Raw genomic sequence first — 6,612 nt, 5'->3', positions numbered from 1 at the left:
CTGAGGGACCCCGATGCAGGCGGGGGGGGGGGTGGACCGGGCCTTGTTCCTCGTGGGCTCCGTTTGCTTCTGTGCCAGGCCTCTCCGCTGCGAGCTGGGAGGGAGGCCTGGAGGCCGGGGAGGGCCCAGAGGACGACGCTTCATCTTTTCTTTCCTGCTTATTCTGTAGGTGTTCGTCCTCGGGTTTCCCTCAGTACGAAATAAAATCGGTTAGGTGCCTAAAGTACGTGGGGATTTCTTTGCCTGTGGTGAACAACACTCACTGCCTGAGGACACTAAGCTGAGGGCTGGCTGAAGCCGGGAGAAGGGGGCCACCTTGGCCCTCGTGTTTTGGCCCCAGAGAAAGGGATCTGCAAGAGGTAAGGTACGGCAAGGAGGGAAGCATACAGCGGGCAGGGTGCATAGGCGGTTACCGGCTGCCGCCCTTTGACGGACAGGAAAGGAGAGGGGAATTTCCAGCATCTGGACTTGAGGGCTGCGTAATAGGGGTTGTACTTCTGGTACGGGTTTCGCAAACGGCCTTGAGCAAGTTACAGTCTTGCACTCGCTGTACCTTGGTTTGGTCTGTGAAGTGGAAATACTGCTGACCCCCTGCTAGAAATTGCTTTTTGATCTGAGTGAAAAATGCTATGTGGAAAAATACTGGTGTGGCAATAATGAAGGTGGAATTCTGATACATTCCTGAGGTGCTGTTACCCATCTTATACTTTGATTTCTTCTTTGCGCTTAAAACCAAGGTTATTTAACATTGACAATAATAAACATCCTTAACAAAGTCCAGAGTATGTAGGTGTTTGTGAACAACTAATTAATTCTGCCAATGACCTTTTGACTTGAATATTAACCTTCTTAAAGAATTTTGTATCAAATTAATTCATGACAGAGAAAAAAGTAGTAGTAATGGAATACATATACGCACATGCTAAAAGGTTGGAATTTAATTGAAATCATGTAAACAGACTTCCTTTGAAGAGACTGGTTGGTGACAGAGTTTACTAATAACGGTTGTTTTATCTAACCGTTGAGTCTGGCGCTACCTGACTCCCTGTTGATGCATCAAGTGGGCCGTTAATGCTTCAGTAGCTCAGCCAGTCGCTGCTCTTCCTCAGCAGTGACTTTGAATGCAATAACGTTACTGAGTGTAAGACCGACGTGGTACGATGGAGACGGGACATGTGTTGAGTTTTCATGGACACATTAACTGGTCCAACTGCCAGCCCTCTTTAAAGTGTCTGTGGCTGCATACCACCCTGTGCACCAAAGCATGAGAGCTTGCTCTTGGCACATCTTTCTGAGGAGCCTAGCTGCTGAGGCAGCACTGCTGAGTGCACCAAGAGAAGTGAGTACTTGAACAAAATAGCCCCGGCCTTATTCACTCAGCCCTCTAAGCCAGCAAGTCAACTGAAAATTAAAATTGTCTCTTACGTGCTGCCTACCTGTGCTACTACCGGAGGCTGTAAATTCACCTCAGATAAGGAGTACATACTGGCTTTTTAAAGATGATTTGATAGTTTGTATGTCCTTATTTGCTATTAAAGTGAGCTCATGTTGAGTTAGCTTTCAAGTATTACAAATGTCATGGAGAAGCATTCTCTCTGCTTGGTACTCTTGTGTCATTTCAAATAAACCTTTCTTGATTTTGTAAAGTTATGTTGGGATAATGTCAAAATTCTAGTTTTCTGAGTAATTCAGGTTTTTAAAAACCCTGCAGTGGAGTGGTAATTCACTCCGAAGTTAAACACAAGAAAAACGTGAGTTCAGGGATAATGTTATTACACGAAGCAAACACATATTAAGCATGATGACGATGGAGACACCTGAATAACTCTAACTCTGGCTACCACTAATGCCCTAAGGAGGAATAATCAGGGGGGAGGGGGGAACTTTAGGATTATAGTACAGTTGAATGCTATGGGACAGAGCAGAGGAAGCATGTGTGCTTTGATGCTGTCATGCCACATGTTTATAATAATTGGTCTTTTTTTTTTAAGTATGACTTTTGCAACACTGGTTTTGTATAATTGTGGTATTTCCTATTTTGTTTAAACAACATAAAATTTAAATTACTCATGTATCCATTCAGCGTTGTTTCCTGCAAATTTATTGTGTTAATCTTAATCTGTACCTGCTTTTCTAAACCCTTTAATGTTTTGATTTGTGTCATGTTTCTTCTAATCATATCCATCCATTTGCAGCCACCAGAAAGTGTGTTTTTGGTGGTGCAGTGTGACAGCGAGGGGAAGTACTGGTGTGCGATGCTTCTTCGGAGGCTGGCAGGGAGAAAACTGGTTCAGCTGATCTAAAATAAACGCAGTCATGAACAGGGCATCACAACCTCCATTCAGTGTGTGGGCTCTTCCTCCAACAGATCTCTTGAGCCAGGCCTCTCGCTCCCTGAGGAGTTTCAGTGCTAACTGACGTTTTCTCTAGCTTTTTTTCATCCAAAGACTCCAAGCCCTGGAAGCTTTCTCAACTAATGTATAAGCATCCAGAGACAAATGGATAAACAGCACTTAGGAAGCATATGCAGCATATTAGTTGGATAGGGCTGGGAATATTCATACGCAGAAAGTCATCATATGGTCCAGATACAGCAAAGCACGTTTCAACCTTGGGAAGCAAATATGCATTGTAAACATGCATTAGGTGGGGGGGAAACTTAAGTTATAGGAAAGTAACTTGAAAAACAGTAATGCCAGAAGAGGACTAGCGAGCAACAGTTTAACTATATGACAACAGAAACAGCTGATGTAATTTTAGTTCTGCATATCCGAATGCATGAAATAGATGGGGAAGGTGGTAATCCTTCTAATGGGTCTCTAGCGGCCCTGCAGCGCTTCTCCGGGCATCTTTTTACAGACAAATCAGAGACAATGCAGAGAAGAGCAGCCAAAGTAAAGCCTGCAGGCACTGAAATACTTAAAAATTCTAATGTTTACAGTTTGGCCAGGGAACGATTGCATTTGGGGAGAGATCATAACCATACATTCATGTTTAAAATTATAAACAAAAATGGAAGTTATTAGTTTAGTAAAAGATGTAAAAGAGATGTCTCTAAGGGGAGAAACGCTTAGGACATAGACGGAAAATGTTCTCATGGTGAAGTCTAATTTTTACCTCTCACTGAGGTGCTTCTGGCTTGTTCTCAGCGGGTCCCTGTTGCAGGATTAGATGAGGTAACAGACTTCACAGGATCAGGAGGCAAAACTCCACCAGATTTAGAAGCCACAATTAAATACCATTGTTTCTCAAGTGCTCCCTTTTTTTCAGATATACTAGAAAAGGTTGTACCTGTATATAATCAGAACATTTGAGGGTTGTTTATTTTAGTATAAACATGATTGCCCGATTGAGATACACGTGCACAACTGTAAAGTGGAGCAGGTGGAGAATGTCACAAGTATTGTACATCTTCCTTCTCATCTTGACATCTAAATTACCATAAAATGATAAAAGTGACTCATGTGGTGCCAATCTGTTAGAGAGACTCTTGAACTGATTGAAATAATCACCACTTTTTATTCCTCTTCAGTAGGCAGATATTCTTAGTGAAATCTTTTCTTTTGGAAGATCATTCTTGTTAAACCCTGTATTGAGGCTGAAAAATAAAATGAGCATGTGGGAAAGGGCAGTGGAGAGGACATGTCTGAGCTATAGTCATAGCTAACGATAAGAGGAACAGTTACGATGATTTGCTAGAGCCCAGGCCATAGGCTACAGACCACGAAGACATTAACCTGCAGCAAGTCAGCAATACAGATGTGACCCCGGAAAAGGTGACTGAACACTGCCCAAGACTGGCTGAATCGGGACCAAGGCTGCCAGGCTTTCAAATGCCTGCTCTTCGATGCATAGCTCATCTCATTTTCTACGTTTGAAAAGCGTATCTTGGTTTTTGTACGCACCTGGCATAGCAGGGTGTGATCCAGCTGAATGCCTCAAGATTTGCTTATTCATTTAGTTTACGTTACGTGTCAGTGCAAGCAGTCTGAAGAGAGAAGTGCCCACACCTTAGCCTCTGGCTTGGGCCTCAATAAATCCGGCTCCAGTTTTCTTTGCTGCTTGAAGGAAGTCTCCAGGTTAAAGAAGGCAAGCTGAGTTCATCTTGGCTCTCAACGTTGGTTGTGTTGACAAAGCAAAAAAAAAAAATTAACCAGCCATGAATTACCAGCTTATGAGTCATGTAGATTAGAAGGTTTTCATAGCTATGTCTTTTTAAAACATAAAACATACGTTTGAACACTAAAGGACAAGTTTAAATGGTTACAGCACAGAATTTGGAGTCAGGACTTTGACATTCTTCTTCCGGTTATTTTAAGTCTCTCTGTGCCTCAGCTTCGTTTTCTGAAATGGAAACGATAATAATCTCATGGGCAGCCTGGTAAATGAATCTTTATTGGGTGGCATTTTTAAAAATGAGGAATTGCTGTTGTTATTATTACTGTGACTAAGAGAGTGCCATTTCTTTGCAGTTAATGGCTGGATGGAGGGTCCAAGGTGAAAGAGAAAACTCAATACAGCCAGTTGTAATTTGTATGGATATGACTAAGCCAGAGGCAATTATTATTAATAATACTTTTATTTATTTCACACATGTATTGCTTCCCCTTCTTGCTCCTTATGTAATCCAGGGCACTTCGAGAAAAGCACAAATGCAAAACATGGAGTGCAATTAAACAAACATTCTAGGCTAGTCTAAAATTGCCAGATAAAGTATTTAAAATTTAAAAAAAACCAAAACATTAGGCATGATTTAATAAAAGGAGAGAGGATGCCTAGAAAACAAAAGCGGGTAGTGACCCCACACAGATGTGACAGTGACTAATACTGAAATCACTCACAGAAAAATAAACCTGCAGATGTTCTATATAAGCTGAGACTTTTATTATTATTATTATAAACCACGAGAGTTAATGAATGTGTAATGATGATCACATTGTGCTAGGCATTTCCTGATGATGGATAGCAGGCTCAGCAAAGACCATTCTTAGCCTTTGAAAGCTCTTTTTAGGAAATGATCTCCAAGCACTTTTTTTAAAAAAGGTAAGCATTGTTACAGCAATTTTACCAGGAGGAAAGCAGCCTTGAAAAGTGAAACAAGCTGCCCAGGGTCACACAAGAAAGCACCTGCAGATCTAGTAATAGCATTCACGTCGCTCAACTCCCAATATAGCAGCCGATGCAGAGTCTGTGCCCTCTTCCAGAGCTCGTGCCTTGGGTGCTCCTTTAGCAACCCCCAAGACCTGCCTCCTCTGCCCTGGGGTCCAGGTTCACTTAACAGTGGCGTCCCAAATCATCTTTGATGCGACTACTTGGTTTATAAATTAAAGAGTTAAAAATAAATAAAGCACTATACATGTCCTTCCATTCAAAAAAGGAGCCTAGGCCAAAAGAATATGGTTAAATGGAAAGGTAAAAGATCAACAATATTTATGCATTTCCTCTGTTCTCTTTACCTGGCTTCTTTTCAGCATTTTCGTAATGCCTAGTGCAAAGGGACCTTGTCTGCACCTAGGTCTTCTGGGTCCTACTGCAGCACACATAAACAAGCATAATAAAACCCTCATCTTGTATAGATATAAAACAGGCCAGCCTTCATTAGACTGGAAGGTGCCTGCCCCTGGCAATCTGTTTGAATATAAGCTATTTCTGCTCTTTCCTCCGTTGCTCTGAAGATGTCAGACTGGGGACTTGGCAGCTGAATGTATTTCCAGGCACCTCAATAGGTTTATCAGTTCTCTGACTTCTGACCTGGTGTTTCTGAGCATGGCTGAGATGAGCAGTAATTCCCTCATAAACGCTCCAGTGTCGGGGAGGCTTAATTGCTCAGCAGCATGAGAAAGTGTTCGGTAGTTCAATGACAAAAGGTCTTCAGAGAATGTGAAATGGGAGCCTTCAGTTCTCCCTTGCTGCCCCTGCCTGCTCCCCTCCATAATGTATCCAACATTTAGCCTTTTCAGGGCTGTGGCACCAGCGTTAGCCAAGAAAACCCTGATCTTATGGCATCCATATGATCACAGCAAGATCAGAATTTAGAAGTCATAAGTGCAGCTTGGGTAATTTTGTAAACAGCAGCAGCACCAATTTCTTTTACAGCAAGTAAAAAAAAAAAGACATTGCCGCTGGAAATGAAGAGCATACAGAGCAGCTGTTTCAAATTTGTCTGACGCTGTTATAAAACAAGTTTAAAGTGCTAACAGTTGTACCCATGGCACAGTTTCCCCTGCTGTGTGCACACTGACGGCTTTCCTTTATGCCGTACAACTGAGCTGCCACATTTGTGCTCAGTCCCCTCGCCTTTCAGATCAACTCCTCTGAGAAACATTTCCTCAGCTGTTGGCTACAAATGGCCAGGCAGACTCTGGGTGGACTTGCAGGCTGGTGGGCAGGGGTGCTGTGCGGTCAACCACAACTGTCGTGCCACGCAGGAGCCTCTGCTGGGCTGACCAGTGCTTGCAGTGGTGCTCAAACCTGCTGCCCCACCCCGTTAAATCTGTGCCACCTTGTGACCCCGGGCTGGGAGCCACCCCTCCATCTTGCCAGAGAGCCCCAGTGTTTCCCACTCTGCCTGTTGCATCAAGGCGATGGCAAAATACAAGCAGGAAAGGTTGG

The sequence above is a fragment of the Pygoscelis adeliae genome, unplaced genomic scaffold (assembly GCF_000699105.1).
Source record: "Pygoscelis adeliae isolate BGI_AS28 unplaced genomic scaffold, ASM69910v1 Scaffold218, whole genome shotgun sequence".
Taxonomy (NCBI): Eukaryota; Metazoa; Chordata; class Aves; order Sphenisciformes; family Spheniscidae; genus Pygoscelis; species Pygoscelis adeliae.
The sequence above is the reverse complement of the archived record's forward strand: the minus strand, read 5'-3'. Positions refer to the sequence as shown.